Source organism: Mytilus californianus, unplaced genomic scaffold (assembly GCF_021869535.1).
Source record: "Mytilus californianus isolate M0D057914Y unplaced genomic scaffold, xbMytCali1.0.p SCAF_8, whole genome shotgun sequence".
In the NCBI taxonomy this organism is placed as follows: Eukaryota; Metazoa; Mollusca; class Bivalvia; order Mytilida; family Mytilidae; genus Mytilus; species Mytilus californianus.
The window spans coordinates 44,549,601-44,566,011 of NW_026262734.1; the positions used below are offsets into that span (position 1 = coordinate 44,549,601).

Consider the following 16,411-nt stretch of genomic DNA (forward strand, 5'->3'; position numbering starts at 1 on the left):
TTATATCTATACTTTTGTGTGGTAGATACAGTTGCGGAAATTGTATACATCAATCTTTTTAATGGTGAAAAACATCTGTGAAATATGTTATGAAAGTATTTATTTCTTAACCAGATATTATAATTGGCTTATTGATATGACCCCGAAGTTGTGTTTTTAATGCACAGATGTGTTGTAATTGGCATCTAGGAAATATTTCAGCTCAAATTGGGGCTAGATACATCTTGAACTTGTAGTGAGGTTGATTGCTCCCGGTCTAATGTCTAATGAGATGCGGACCAGCAATGTTTGTTTTCATAGGCGCGTAGTTTCATGATTTGATACACAATATCTTATTTTTTCCATTGTAAAAACTTTTATGCAAATAAGCAAGATGGATTTAAGCAGTAGCTAGTTTGCTATTTAAAATTATAAATACATCATGTTTATCAATTGATTTTGGCATCTACATAAATTCTATGTAGAATATCGTTTACAACAAAAGCGTGGGATATTGAAGGCATGTTTTCCCTTCTACTCGGACTTCCGAGCATCACAAAGTTATGCTTTCCACTTCCTCAACCCTTTCCACACACACACACACACACCCAACAGTGTAGAAAGAACTGATTTAAAATGCCCTGTTATAAATCCACAGGTAAAATATCTAAAAATAAGAAGAAGTGGTATGATTGCAACTCCAACAGAGACCAAATGACGTATATCAACTTTAGGTCACCGTACTGCATTAAAAAATGAGTAAACCTATACTCGCATTGATAAATGTAAAACTATTCAAACAAGAAAACCAGAAACCGGATATATGTTCAAAACAATAATGGAACAAAAACTATGATTTACGGCAACAAAACTACTTTCATTGAATAAATTGAATAAAGGGCTCCTGACTTGGAACAGTCACATACAAAATGTGACGGGGCTAATCATGTAAGCAGGCGCTCAACCCAAACCCAACTCTTCCCTCCCTCCTTGATCCGGGGCAGTGGTAAGTGTTAAGGGGTACAACACAATTCCTTACTGTAACACAATTTTTAAACAAAATACAACTACATATTTTGCATTATGTGGAAGACATAAATTAGACACATTTATTAAAAAAAAAAATTTGTTTTATATTTTTAAGTCTTGTTGAGTAAAGTTAATTTGAACACATTCCGAGTTTACCCTAGCTACCTCAAGTAACTTTATATAAAATGCATTACTCGAAAACTCATCAAGGAGGTCACTGTGCCTGGAAAATATTATTAGAAGTCTATACAGCTAAAAACTCCACAGCCGAAGGAAATATTATTATTCATTATATAATAATAAATTAAATAATATTGGCAAATGCAGAAACTATCAACAAACAAACAAATGCTGTAAAAAAACGTATTAACAATAATACGAAACTCCAAGGCAAAATAAAAACGAACGAACTCAAAAGGTAAATAAAATAGGGGAAGTCCATTTTTGGTAATTCACTGGGTCAAACATTACCATAGGAGGGCTTGGTTATTCTATCTGAGTCTCATATAGTCATACATATATTTAGATACATGTATTTATTCACCCTTGGCTTTCAAATTTGAATAGTTCAACGTTCCTGATTAAGATCAACCCAGATAAGCTATTATGACGCACCGAGTATGTAAAGTAGTATTTCTTTTAACACTGCCTCTAGACTGATAGTTCCCGGGGGTATGATAAGATCGGTAGTAGGTGCCTCTGTACTGACACGAATTATCAAATTGAATAAAATAAAATTCTGTGTATATAAATTCAGAAATGGGTTAGCAGCTCCCTAAGAAATCCGGACCTTAAATGGATTGGGCTTCTGAGTTGGTCCTATTTGTTATATAGCTGATTAAATATTCATTTACCTATACGTCATTGACCTTCAGTGTTTTGGGTTTGAATGTTTCTGATGGATGTGTAATCCAGAAAAACGCTGCGGACGAGCCAAATAGATAATGTATTATTTTCATTAATTGTAATAAACATTTTTAGTCCTAAATATAAATATTGATTCTCTGAGTAAGGTAAATATCAAGTATTAAATGATAATGACCAAAGGTTTAACACAAAGGTTTAAGGTAGATGTTCAACCTAAAAATTTCGAAACTAAAATTGTCAAATTTGAACTTACGTGTTATTTTACGAATCTCTGAACAAATATAAACACAAGATAAAAAAAAATCCTTACTTAAAGGCAATTTGTATATACCTCCTTCAATGATTCGACTGACGATTTCAGTTATTGATTTTATATATTGCTTATCATGTTTGCTGTTTACAATTTCTCACACTGTAACCTATTTTTAAGATTATAATCCAAAACGCAAAACATATGTGAAAATTGCCTTCAATGACGGAATTTCATATTAGGAGTCGACTAACCAATTCGGTCAGTAAATATCTTTTGCGGATCTCGTTAATCATATTTGCAATTTAAAAATCTCCTCGCATAGTTTTCAAGATATCAGCAAAACAACACAGCAGAATTGTATAAATCGGGTTTTAAGGGCAAAAAGAAATTTACTTGATCTTTATTGATATTTTGCTTGTTCAAATTTTTCTAAATCTGTAATTGTTTCAAAATCATGGAAAAATACGCCAAAACTTTAGATCTGTAAAATTCACTATTAAAGGGCAATCATTACTATAAAGAGTCTACTGGTGATGTCGGCCTTGTTATGTGTCAAGTTAACCTACATGCGTTGCCTAAGAGAATTCACTGACAACAAAAGACGACCGACGTCGGACGCTAATCGATTGCAAAAGTTCATGCTGGCCCAAAGCATATTTGGTTAAACAGAGTTCAAAATTATAAACATTATGAATACAGATAAATATTAAACATGCTTCTAGAGAGATTAACCCGACGACACATACAACCAAAAGACATCTAGGGTCAATATACTATCTCCAATAAGCTATAGGCTACTATACAAGGTCTAAATCGTCGAAATAAAACGTATAACATCTACAAAATACACCAAATTCTCTTTTTGAAAAAGTAATTGAAGCCTTGAAAGGTTTTACGTCCAACATCAAGCCATTATTTGATTCTATTTGATAATGAGAAGATTTGATATGGTTACCAATGAGACAACCTTTAATCAGAGACCAAATGACGTAGAAGTAAACAATAAGTACAGAATGTTTTTGAAATGCGTGATTTTTTTCCTGTTTATAATTTTGATCCTGATAACCGTTTTATTTGTTTGACTTCTCAAACATTTAACCTAGAGTATACACGGTGAGGATTATCTCATGTACATGTGTCGTGCGCACTGAAACATCGAAAGATCGGTACCGATCCCAGTTGGTTTTCAGTTGCCGAAACACATCAACCCAGGAGCAAGTGCTTCAGTATTGCTTGATTTTAATCCAACATTTTCAGTGTAAAAATTATGCAATTGCACTTGAATAAATGGTGTGAATTTGTTGTGCAATTGCGATACGATAACTATCCGAATACCAAAAAGGAAAAGATTAGACAATAATAGGTTTCCGCACAAATTTCAAGTACGAGAAAAACATGTAGGGTAAAGCGATCTATTGAAGATCCCTGTTTGCCAAAATGTGAAACAATATTTAAAGGAGAAAATCCAACATCTTAATTTATACCAAGCAACACTTTAAAGTATTGTTTCGAACTAAAGTGCAGTGAATTCATGTTAATACCAAGATATATCGGAACAAAAGGATGGTTATAGCATAGATATAGGATTTCAGCAGCAGGAATTGCAATTCAATAATTATCAAATAATATTTGTGATATATTTAATAAAACACATGACCAAATTAAGATAAATGTTTGCCTGTAATAAAGTTTTAGTAATCTGAAAATAATACAAACGTTGAAATCCTAGACGTAATATTAAACAATATCTGGTAAATATGCATTCTATAAGAAAAAAACATCGGAACATCATGGACAAGGAAAGAAAACTTGACAATCGGTAAACAAATTTTGTCGCATTTTTCATATATTTTGCCCATTGAAATATCTGATTAATTAAGAATGTGTTTAAAAAAAAGTGACAGGTTTTATTTTCATAAACATTTCACGAATGACAGTTTTTTAATGACATGATATTTTTCATAAACTATTTCGAGAATCATTATGCTATTGTCCACATATTCACTATTGGAGCACTTACATATATTAACAATCTGAATTTAGCATGACAGACAATCAGTAACCACTACTAACCAAATTGTAGGTTTTTTATGCTTACTCGGTCGTGACAAAATTTGTGTAGCGAAGAATGAACAATACGAATATGACATTTTTGGGATTTGGTTTATACAGTGATATCAACAATGATTAATGCACCGAAATAACAATAATTCGAAATGAACATACAAATATAAAATTAGCATTTAAACAAAAATAAAACACTTACATCATGCACGAAGATATCAAAACAAGGAACAAACCATACGATTATAAACACTGCAATGTTCAGTTCAAAGATTGCATTGTATTTTGAGTAGTTTATAAAGTTTTATATTTGTAAAGGCGGATTACTGCTTAGTTTTAACAAGTACACAACGTTTTAATTATAAAAGCGCACAAACAGTTGACATAAAAAATGAAAACAACACTTTATAAGTTATAGATATTTCATATCTTTTGGATAGTTTTGCGGTATTTCGTAAATTATACCATAGCTTTTGTTGAAACCACCGGCAATAACCTCACGAGACGAAGTCGAGTGCGGTTGCCGAGGGGTTTCAACAGAAAACTATGGTATAATTTACGATAAACCGAAAAACTATCCAAAAAATAAGGAATATCTGTTTAACCTATCGCATCTTTTGCTGTTTAAAATTGTATATTTCATACATTTTTGTTTGTTCACTTTAAAAATAGTTTTAATAAGAATCAGTTTGAAAACCCCTTTTGGGCCATACACATAAAACTCCGCCTACTTTTTAAAATAAGCACGGGCTTCTGAAACAGCGGGAAAATCAGTTAGACGAGATTTTTCGACAGCGATGGATGCTCATTTACATTGGTTTCTACCAGAAGCTTAAATCGTACATTAATTAAAATGGATTACAAACTGCATGAACTGTTCATCGATTAAAATCACATGTTGACTATAGATAATTTAAACAAAAAATTAAGCTTCATTTAGAGTAACCAGACGCTATCTTATCTTAACGGTCCAATTATTACTTAAGCAACCTCGTTAAAGACTAGATGTCAGCAGTGTATTATAAATCGGGGGCGGATCCAGGATTTTGAAAAGTTGATCTAGCAAACCAACATTTGGAGTAATACAATGAAAAAAACTATGCATTTACCATATATGGAGCTTCTTAAAAGGGACTTACCCCCTCCCCCCAAAATAAATCCGCTTCGGCAAATTTAAACCTATACATGTAGCTGTACAGTTGAGCCTATGTAATACAATCCAAGTTATATACATCTCAATAACCGAAAATCAACTTATATTATATCTTAATATAATTCTTAACTCATTTATATATTTTTTATACTTTATTTGTTTGATTGTTTGTTCTAGGAGCGAATTTTTGTTCATTTAAAAATATAAGACAACAGAGTTGGTGTACGTGGGTTCGATTCCCATCCTAGGCATTAATTTATATCGGCTGGTGCAAAGCGAGCAGTTTAGCTTAGTGGTCCCGCACTGACTCTGTTGTTCCAATGTCCAAAATCAGGCGACCAGGTCTTGCGATCTTTCTTTTTTCTGTTCGAAGACCATGTACAACAAAACCATGGTATAATTTAGAAAATTATACCATAGATAGCTATAGTATAATTTTTGGTTAGCCAGATTTATACTCGGGTTGCATTCCCATATGTTCCATTGTACATCTATAGGTTAAATTTCATGTGTCGCAATCGCTTTTCTGGATTAGCCTTTATAAGGAACGCTCAAAACAGAATACGTGGAAACCAAGGACGTATAAGAACCCGAAAAATGTGAACCGACATATGAACAAAAGGGACCTAGCAATAATAGCCAATAAAAAAAAGAAAACGATAACAACAATTTATCGTTTTTTTTATTGGCTATTATTTATTTGTTATCAATCTATTATAAATTTCATTCGTGCGAAGCGCTCTTAAGTATTAAATTTATTGATCTTGAGTTGAATATGCAACATATTAACATTCACTTGCAGGGGAGTCTTGTTTGGGCAGTTGTTAAAACAAAAACGAAGGTGTTGTTCTTGAATCTCTTCTGTCAGAGATAAAAAGTTTCCCTTCTATTATAGGGGTTTCAAGGAAAATGTTTGGTGTAAGTGACTTAGTAAAACAAATACCAATAGAGCACAGATGTTGTCTGTTTCGTTAGGACTTATATGGACCTCTCTTACGTCAATTGTGTCAAATATTGATCTTACAGTAATACTCGATTTACAAAACTCACTAGTGATATCAATGTTCTCTAGTTCATCATTTTTGAAAGGAGTTGTTTATCTTTGTTATGTTATGACCTTTATTTTTGCGGGACAAAACACTGCAGATACCAATCTGTGTTTAGGAGAATGCCTCTTTGACTTTCGAAATTGCTTAAGTGTACACAATGTTCACATGATAACTGTCATTTATGTTTTTATTTGTTGTTGTTGTTTGTCCCTAAAGATAACTGACCGATTTTAATTTTCTTACGACATACAGTGTTCACGTGTCTCTATCGTCCAAAGTGGCTCTAGATATTGAAGCATTGGCATAATTGTGCCGAAAATCTCAAAGTTTTAGGCTTTCGATGCACCAATGATAAGGCGTATGTTTTCTTTATAATGGTCGGATTGGTTATGTGTAGTATGCATTGTCTGTGTTCGCTTGTTACCTATATTATCAAATGTTTTATTTTTATTAAGCGAAAGTAATGTTCCGTTTGTTGCCTCTATGGAAGTTTTATATTGATCGTACTCCATTCATTGACTACCTTCTTATGGTTCTGATACATATGGATCAAATTCATGTATTGCCTTTTCAGAAGCGAAAATTTCACGTTTTTATATCGATTGTACACATTCTGTTTGCAAACGTTGCATTTAAACTGATTTTGCAGATATCTAGCAATGTGACTGTTCTGTTTGCAATTTAAGCATTCTTTGTGTACCTGTTTCCTATAAGTTTTTAAGAATATGCGTACCAAACGTTACCGTAAATTTTGTGGTATTTACAAAATGTGCGATGGTTGTATGCAAAGATCTGTAAATTAAAAAGACCTATGATTGTTATGTTTGGTAATGTGGGCTGGCAATTTTAAATGTGTATGTACATGGTCCCATTATCAATGGTCGTACCTATGATATATCCTATTCGAACAGATTTTCGAACGACAGAACCAAATTATAGAAAACCATCTGTTTTGCACAAAAGTAACTATCTAGTTCGTATGGTAAGTCTTTTACAGTAACATTTGTAATATTTTTTCTCAACATCAAGTAAACCAATCTTTTCTTAGATGTTATTCCACCTGTTGAAGAATTTTGCTTAGATTCAAAGTCATATAGAGATACTATGCAGTTAGTTCCCGTAAATTGGTCAGATAACACAATATCCAGACTTAAAAATTTTCTTTCTTTATTTCTTCTTTTACATCATCGAAAGTTGTCCCTCGAAAATGTATTGTACTAAATTATATGGACAAGTCTCGTTTAGCAAGACATTTTGTTTAGAGCTGTGAGTTGTGAATACATGTAAACGAGGCATGTGTTCAAATACTACTGATATCGTGTCAAAATGTCACAAATCTTTGTAGAATGACAATGCAAGAAACTTCCTGACGATTGAATCTTGAAGATTTCAGTCCAGAGACAAAAACATAATAACAAATTTTTCCCGGACCTAAAATACCACATCTCCGTTAACAAGGATATAATCAAATACAATTTTGTTTTTAATATCAGTATGTTTAATCATATAGATCCTTTGAATAGATGAAACTGGAACACACAGCTAAACATATGTGGTTTGGGCAACTTGTTATGGGAGATTTGAGCCTAAATGACTAAATTTAACAAAAATAATTTTGAACTGTAATTATTGCATGCACGAAGCCTTTATCCTAAAATATTTACAATGATTAACTCCTCTTAATTTCCCTTTACAACAAATAACTTCTGAGCATATGTAACATATATTTTTGTAAATTTTTGTAAATTGCTTATACAGAAACTGAACAAAAAAAAAATAATTTCACCATGACCTTTTGCTATATTTTTAGAGTGACTATTAACTTTAAAGGCATTTAAATTGTTTACATAAGGTTGCAAAACACAGATTGTGAAGATTAAATTATAATTGACACCGCCTTATTGTTAAGATAAAGTTATCAAAAGGACTGCATTAGGCGATTTAATTTTCAACCATCAATCAAATTTTTAAATCTTTCATAAATATCAAATTGTATTTTAATATATAGATGTCCTCTATTGATTACGAGGTCAATCTAAATGTAGATTATGTTTATAGTACGACAATTATCCATTCAACCCTTGAGTATCAAATAATTTACCCCTGTGTTGCAAGTGACAAATTATTCTTTGATACTGTTCTGTAGTTCGTATATAAAAAGGAAGTCGTGATGTTACGTAGAAGTGTGCGGAGTTCAACGTTGAAATAGACAAAAATAAAAGTGAAAATAATAGAACCAATAGTTCGTTTAATTTGTGAACGTTAATTGGCACAAGTAATAAGATCTTAAACAATATAAAATACATAAGCTTCTTCGAACTCAAAACAGCACAGGACCGAAGAGCACGCATGTTGTTCGTAGGTCAGATGATTGAATGCAAACGTACGATATTCTAGGGCTTGTATTTCCTATCATGATTTCCTTGATAGAGGATTGCTGCTCAAAAGGAAGCTATTAAACATGTTAAAGCAAGAGTGCGAATTGGTGAAGTTGAAATCATCCCTTCGTAAGTTTTACGGACGCCATCATGAGCTGGTTGACCGTTATCGAATATCTATTTCACAGATGAAAAAGAATATGTTTCAATTGTCGTAACTACAATCCTGTCTCTATTTCCCGAACGTGACCTACCGAATTAGACTGATCACCGAGTTTGTACTTGCATGAGCAACAAGACTGGTGTTTGAATGTCCTTTTGGCGTGTTTGGTATCTGTCGCCTCTCTCTTGTACAACTGCCTGAACAATTATCTCACATTGTGTTTGTTTATATATAGATAAACAGAGCTGCAGCTAATTCAAAAATACAAGTTTGATGTAGGTTGTTCCTGCACAACAATTCAATGATATATAAACTTACAACCCCATCTTCATAAAAACTTATTTTTATTGATTGACACAGATAAACGTAAAAGATAGACCACCAAGATATGTTTAATGCCTATAGTCAGTTCAAGATGCTTTTTCATTGGTACATAAAGTATTGTTCGGACACTGTCTATAAAGATCGGTTCAGGTGTAAATATGATATGCATTTAAGGATATTTGGGATATGTTTGTTTTCAAATTGAGTAAACTTGATAAAAGTTTTTTTTTCACTGTCAGTCAGGCTTGTGATTTTGGTGAGCACCTACTTAAATATGCAACGTTTTCAACGCGACAAACCTGACCTATTTATTTAAATTTCTTTAAACAATGAATTACACCTATTAACCTCGGACATACATGAAAATTGAGGGTTTTAGTTTTCTAATTAATCTGATAACGATTTTAAAATCTTTTAAGGATCATGAGTTGTTTATGCTTGATAACTAAACAAATATTTGGAATGTCTAACGAAAGAATACTGGATTCGAAACATGGACTGCGAATCCCACATTTACCACTACATCATTTATGAAAGAGGGCAGTTTTTCCCCCTTTTCCCCCTTTTTTCCCTTCAACATTTATTCATTTATTCTACTAAGCAAGCTTACTGTCTCTTCCAAACCTTATATATATTTCTAATGACTTATAAAGGATATTTACATGTATTAAGGTACTTGAATAAATGATGATAAATGGCCTACATACTTGAATATACTTTACATTTAGGAATTAACACTGTTCATATATATTTGCTTGTGTTTGCTCATAAGTGGCATGCATGTTCCACTATATTATATTATTTTAAATACAGTTGTTAATATTTGAATTATACCTTGTACATGTAATATGGAGAGAGAGCTTTTCTAGTGCCTGTTGCTCAATCCTTTTCATATCTTATTGAATAAAATAGGTTTAAAATCAAAGAGAAGATTTAAGAAAATCGCCACCCCGTGCTTATTGCCTTAAAGTTTGGTGTTACCATGAAACGGGAGATGAAAATCTCCTGTATTTATGCTAGATACATTAACTTCACAAACATCTTTAAAGTAAACTTTATTTAGCCGAATCGTCAAGATGTTCAACTTATTTTCCTTCTAAAATTCTTAGAGTCGTAGATAAAACAAATTGTTTTAGATCATAAAAATCTTATCTTGCAATGAACCTCAGTGACTCAAAATCGTATACACCAAAAATGATATCATAAGAAAGTTGGACCTTCTGATCGACAACACTTTAGTTAAGTTTGGAAGATTGTGATCCTAAAACCAAATGTTCATCCCTACTGGCCGATTTGTTTTTGTACTCATATGAAACACAATTCATAAACAAAGACTTCTGAAAAACAAAAGAAATACTAACATGTTGCAAAGTACTTTCATTTTCAGAGAAGTTGATGATGTCCTATCACCCAATTATTCAAATTTCAGTGAGTGCTTGTATATCATATATTTCAGTGATCTTTTCAGAAACTAGAAGGCCTGATTCATATTTGAACTCTTCCTCGATATTGATACAGATAGACGATCTAAACTAAAATCTATATTAAATTTTCTCATTGTCAATTTCCAATTTCACTGCAAAAGCATCCTCTGCCAATCGTTTGGGGTTTCCAAATCTCATTCGAAACTTTAAGCTCGAGATTGTTCACATAACATAGACTTTGTTGGTAGGGATGTGCTCCTTACACATAAACTGCTTTAGCTGAGTTATGAGGAGTAACGTCTGAAATCGACATTGCAGTTTGATTTCCTGTTCGCCATCACGGAATGGTTGACCAATAAGAAGTATCTGTGTCTAAACTAACTAGCGACATGATTTCGCAGACTAATGTCTTTACATGTTATAATAGTCGTCTAAAATGTAGTTTTAACGATCTGGTTCTATTCCCAATTTTGACATTTTTAATGAGTGTGGATTTGGATGACGTATCCACCACAAGAACCCCTTGTTCCGTTGACGCATCCAGTTTCGATTCTTTTACGATTTCAGTTTTCAGTTTTGTTTGTTACCTTGATTTGACTTCTTAATCGATTCATAAGATTGAAACCTCGGTAAACTACTGTTGCTTAAATACAATTGTCACACGACGTTCATAGCATTCCTTGTATGCAAAGCAAGTAATAGATTACATATAGATGTTAACGCTCTATACTAACTTGCATTCGAGAAAAAAAAGACATTTGATCGATTCATTATGTATTAAATAATAGAAGCTTTAAAGATGCCACATTTTTTAGCCCTTAAATAAAAACACATAATGCATCTTTTGGTTGGTACCCCCATGTTGACAATCCTCATTTTACTTTTTATTTTCATTGAAATTCTGAACCTAAACGGCTCCTTTTGTCTAAAAAATTGTAGGTAATGTTCAGTGTTTAAGTTCTATTCCAGAAAAAAATATGTTACTGCAGTATTACCAATATAGTTAGTGTTCAATTAAGACTCGTTATATGTAATTAAAGGTTGTTTGAATTTTTCAACACAAGTCAGGATAAGGTATAATTTGGACATGAAATGACCACCACTTTATTTGAAACTAAAACAAAGTAGCCATTAATGCTTGAAATGCAGAATTTAACATAGGAAGTAATGGGGCTAATAATAAGTGGTTGTAATCCTTAAGATTGCTTTTAGATCAAATGGGCCGATTAATTGTACAAACCTTTGACTGGATAACATGAAAATGATTTTTTAGAAACACAAACAGCCATTAAAGCGGAGCGTGTGGGAACCTATTCTTCATACTGTTCAGAAGGTGTCATAGCCGCAATGAATCATATCCGGTTGAAAAAAGTTATGTAATGTGTAAACGCGATGAAATACGTATTCAATTATTTATGACAAAGACAATTTAATCCGAAGACGATCGGTAGAGTCACAGTGGCGTCAATAAAATAAAAATATGCAAATACTGAACTAACAGCTACATTTAGTATGTTATCTCTAGATAAAATTATCGAAAACGCAGGTAAAATATAAACGCCATATCAAGTGATATAAGAAAAGTTTTATAAAGAAATAAAGAAAATCACTTTTCAATTGATATGAAAAAAACAGGTTTCTCGTAAAATTATGATCGAGCTATATTACTCAAAAGTTATATTCAAATATGTTGTTTACTAGCAACTTATTTGACCTTTAATAGCATACAGACAAAAAATTTGTTAACAATATTTTCGGTGCACTGAATATGATTTTACTGGTTTTACCCAACTTCACTGTTCTTTTATTTCTACAGGGTTTATACTAACTTTAACACTCGAAGAAATACCTATCTTATCAGGTTGATCTATAGCTTAAAGTGTATACGTCTTTTGAGAAAACTTAGAAGCAAAATTATTAAAAAATGAAGGTATTTACTACGCTATCACCTCCTGATTTGTGTCTTTCTTTAATTTGTGAGCTTTTAAGGCTTTTCATAATTTTTTGTAGCATTCTATATATAAAATCAGAAATAAACAGACAATTAGGTTGATATTTAAGTAATGTCAAATAATTTAATTAAAGGTACTTCAATACCATATAACGTATTGTCAATTATTTCTTTAATGTGTACACAAAAGTTTAAATAGACGGTCATTCCTACTGGTATCATAATAACTGATTGCGTATCAACACATACGTTAAAACTGATTCTTCTCATTTAATAAACACAGAGTACTATAAAGTGCATATTGTATTTTTACCCATGTATTAAAGTTAAAAATATCACATAGTTCCGGGAAAACATTAAATCAATTCATTACAAATGTGCCTTAAATGACGATCTTTACCAAGAATTCTTAAAATGTTACTGAACTGGATAATAGACACAGCAATATTATCATTCGTTGGATTGCTATGATAACTTTGATAAAGTAAGTGTTATTCATTTTATGTCTTACTACGTCAATAATACATATTATTTAATTATATGAGCAAATCAGCTCTAATACGGATAAATCAGCATGTGTGATACTGATGACGCCTCTCTGTTGATATAAGGTAGCAATATAGTTTTATTGCAAAATCATTTTCATACTTGAAAACGTCATATGGGCCAAAATGGAAAACTAAACCCTATATGTGCATTGCTACTTACATCATAAGTTTATATTATTTTTCGGCCCTGTCCAATAAGGGAATGTCTGATTTATTGTTCCCAAATATTGTTTGTGTGCTAGATAATATAAATTGAATTTGCATAGATTAGAAACCTGGACTGGAAATAAGAAATATCACCAATATTGACGAAACAATTCGCCGTGACTGAGAAAGGCCAAGTTCAAATGCAATTCCATGTATAGACAATATAATTTACAGTTAGCTTTTAATATAGCATGAAGGGTTAGAATCATTAAATTAAAGTGTCATGAAATGTCTGTTTATGTTTTTGTCCGCGTTTAAATTCTCGATCAGCTATATATGACGTCAACTCTTGAGCCTTGGGGCAAAAACAACTTTCTTCGAATATATACCAGAGTTATTACTGAAACAACTAGTTTATTATACTTTTTTATTTCTTATTTGTATCAAATTGATGATTAATGAAATTGATAAGTTAAATTGAAACCCAAATGACAGTAAACTGACAAGCCTAATAAAAACGAAACAGTCTTACCTAACAACAAGAAGAAACGCTAACGAACACAACAGAAGTTAAACATATATCGTTCTTAATCATAAGGGGTAAACATATTATGTTTGGCATGCAATACTTGTAGCATTGCTTTGCAGGCACATCTTGATAATAATCAGTTTTGATAGGTCGCGATCGGATTAGAATGCAGGGCATCACGAGAACGGTGATAGACTAATGTATGGCCCTATCCCATTGCAGTGATATACATCATTTAACTGAATATAACCCAAGACCATAGCTTTGTAAACGATAATATATTATGCACTCTCAAGGGAGTAACAGTGGCGGAGATACTTAAAGTATGTAGCAAATCCTTTTGTTTTTGTCTTTCATTCTTGCATATTGGGGTATGAGAAGATGCCATTTATCCGTAAAGAATATGTTGTTTGATGACCACAAATCAGAGAAATAACAAAGGCTATAATTACGGATTGAAATTAAAACTGTTGTTTTGTTGAGCACTAAACGTTGTGTAACTGAAAATATTATTGTTAATTCGTGCATATCAATCCCTCTAAAGTTATTCTTTCGTAAATAAGTTCTTTTCACTTTTTGAACAAATTAAGTTTTACCGGCCGTTAATAAAAAAAAGTTCTTCAAATTTTCAATAACACAATAATTTCGTCTATGACTGTTTGCTTTACATGCAAAAACAAAAGAAAGAAAAAGGAAAAAAAAACAATTACGTTTTTGTATTTTATATGAATAAAGGGGACACAAAAGTTAATATTAGTGAAATTTAGAATATTGAAAAAACAATTGGAGGTTTAGATAATAGATTGGAAATAGACTTGAAAGAAAATCTATAACACTACATTTGATCTTCAATGTCGATTTGTATTAAAGAAAAATCTGAGGCATATTGTACAAAGCAAATAAGCTCTCATGTCTTTGTCCTTGGTGTTTAATGAATAGTCGTACCATTGATAATCATAACCATCTCTTGTTATAGGGTAAAACATAAATCCTTTATTACTCTTAAAAAAAATAATTGTTAGGAACAATAAAATCATTTTATCTTTTTATCATCTCTATGATTTTAATTATGTCTAAAATCACTTAAGTCCATGTTCTTTGGTCTCTGGTAGATAGTTTTAACATTGCCAGTCATACCACTTTTCCTTATTCTTTACCAAAACAATAATTACATTTTTTTTTTAAATTAGTTGTTATAAATTAGTAATAAATTACTTAGAAACTAAAGTTCCAACTCTTTCTGAATAAGCTCACTCAAGATAAATTTTGCAATTCTTATTAATTCATACATCCCTGGAATTTTTCTTGTTCCATATTCCTTGAAAAGGTGAGTTAAGTTAATTAATAAAGTTTTATTTTCATTTACTAGTGAGACTATTCCACTGCTAGAGCAGTGTGTCTTTTTTAAAACAAATTTCGTTACTTTCAAATCACCTTGAATACATTAACCATAATCATTCGACGGCAGCTAACAGAGGGGCCTATGGTTTTATTTTCCATATCCAATTACTTATTAAAATTACAAACGGGTGACTTAATTTCTCCACTGCTTTCTAATTAGTATTATACCCACCTTGAATCTGATATCTTGATATAGATTTATCCTTTATACAAATATAAAAATACATATCAAGGTTAATTGTTTTTTTGTTTCATTTCATACATTTCCCCTTTTTAAAAAATTTAAATCTTATCTAGAAAAGGACAAACAAACCTTTTTTATCACTTAAATAATGTTCTTGGTAAATGAATTTTAATTATTGACACGAAAAGTGATTCAACACTTGAAAAATTCCTAAGTGAAATCAATTGTGAAATATAATCTGTATGCATTTATAAATAAACACAATTCATAGTGAGTAAAAACTATCAACAAAACTATATATTATGTAATATAAATTTCTATATACTATAAAGAATAAAATTAAAGTCATATGAAACGATTTTGTTGTAATTATAACGTTATTGACACAATTGAATCAATGCATGCATAAATACCAAACTAAGTCCTGAATGAACGAATTTTTTAAACAATTTTAACAAATCTGTTACGTATTTTTGATATATCATATTTCATACAGTGATAGTTGGTCGCAAGCTAATAAACGTTTGAGTATGTTACTAACGTTTAATGGATCATGACATTGATGAACAATCAATAGAAAGTACGTACAAAATACGTTTATTGATAGAGCCGTGATATTTTTGTTTATATTTTCCATGCGTTCCCATTTGTTAATTTAAGTTATCATGAACAGTTGTCAAGTATAAAGTTGGTGTATTGACTTTGTTCTTTAAGAATCAGTTATTCATGTTATTCCATATTGAAAGAACTTTAGTAGGTTTTTCTATATGAATGGGATTTTGAATAAATAAGCATATTCACCTGCGGAAAAAGTATATTCACCGCGCAAAACGTCGCGTGCTTTTACGTGAATTATAACAATACAATGCATGACGTTTAGTTGGTTTTGGTAAATAACTGTTATTTTAAACATATTTTCTCTCTCTCGGAACATGGAATAAAACAATTACTGTCTTTTGTTTCGGTAA

The 16,411-nt window shown here is 31.5% G+C and overlaps 1 protein-coding gene across 36 annotated transcripts in view; it reads left to right on the forward strand.

Annotated features, from left to right (window-relative positions):
- Positions 1-12,878: 12,878 nt before the first annotated feature.
- Positions 12,879-16,411, forward strand: part of LOC127712112 (uncharacterized) — a 468,529-nt gene continuing 464,996 nt past the window's right edge. For all 36 annotated transcript variants that reach the window (XR_007986946.1, XR_007986945.1, XR_007986948.1 and 33 more), the window contains exon 1: positions 12,879-13,118. The gene's annotated coding sequence lies outside the window, so the exon portion shown is untranslated. The remainder of the gene's footprint in view (positions 13,119-16,411) is intronic.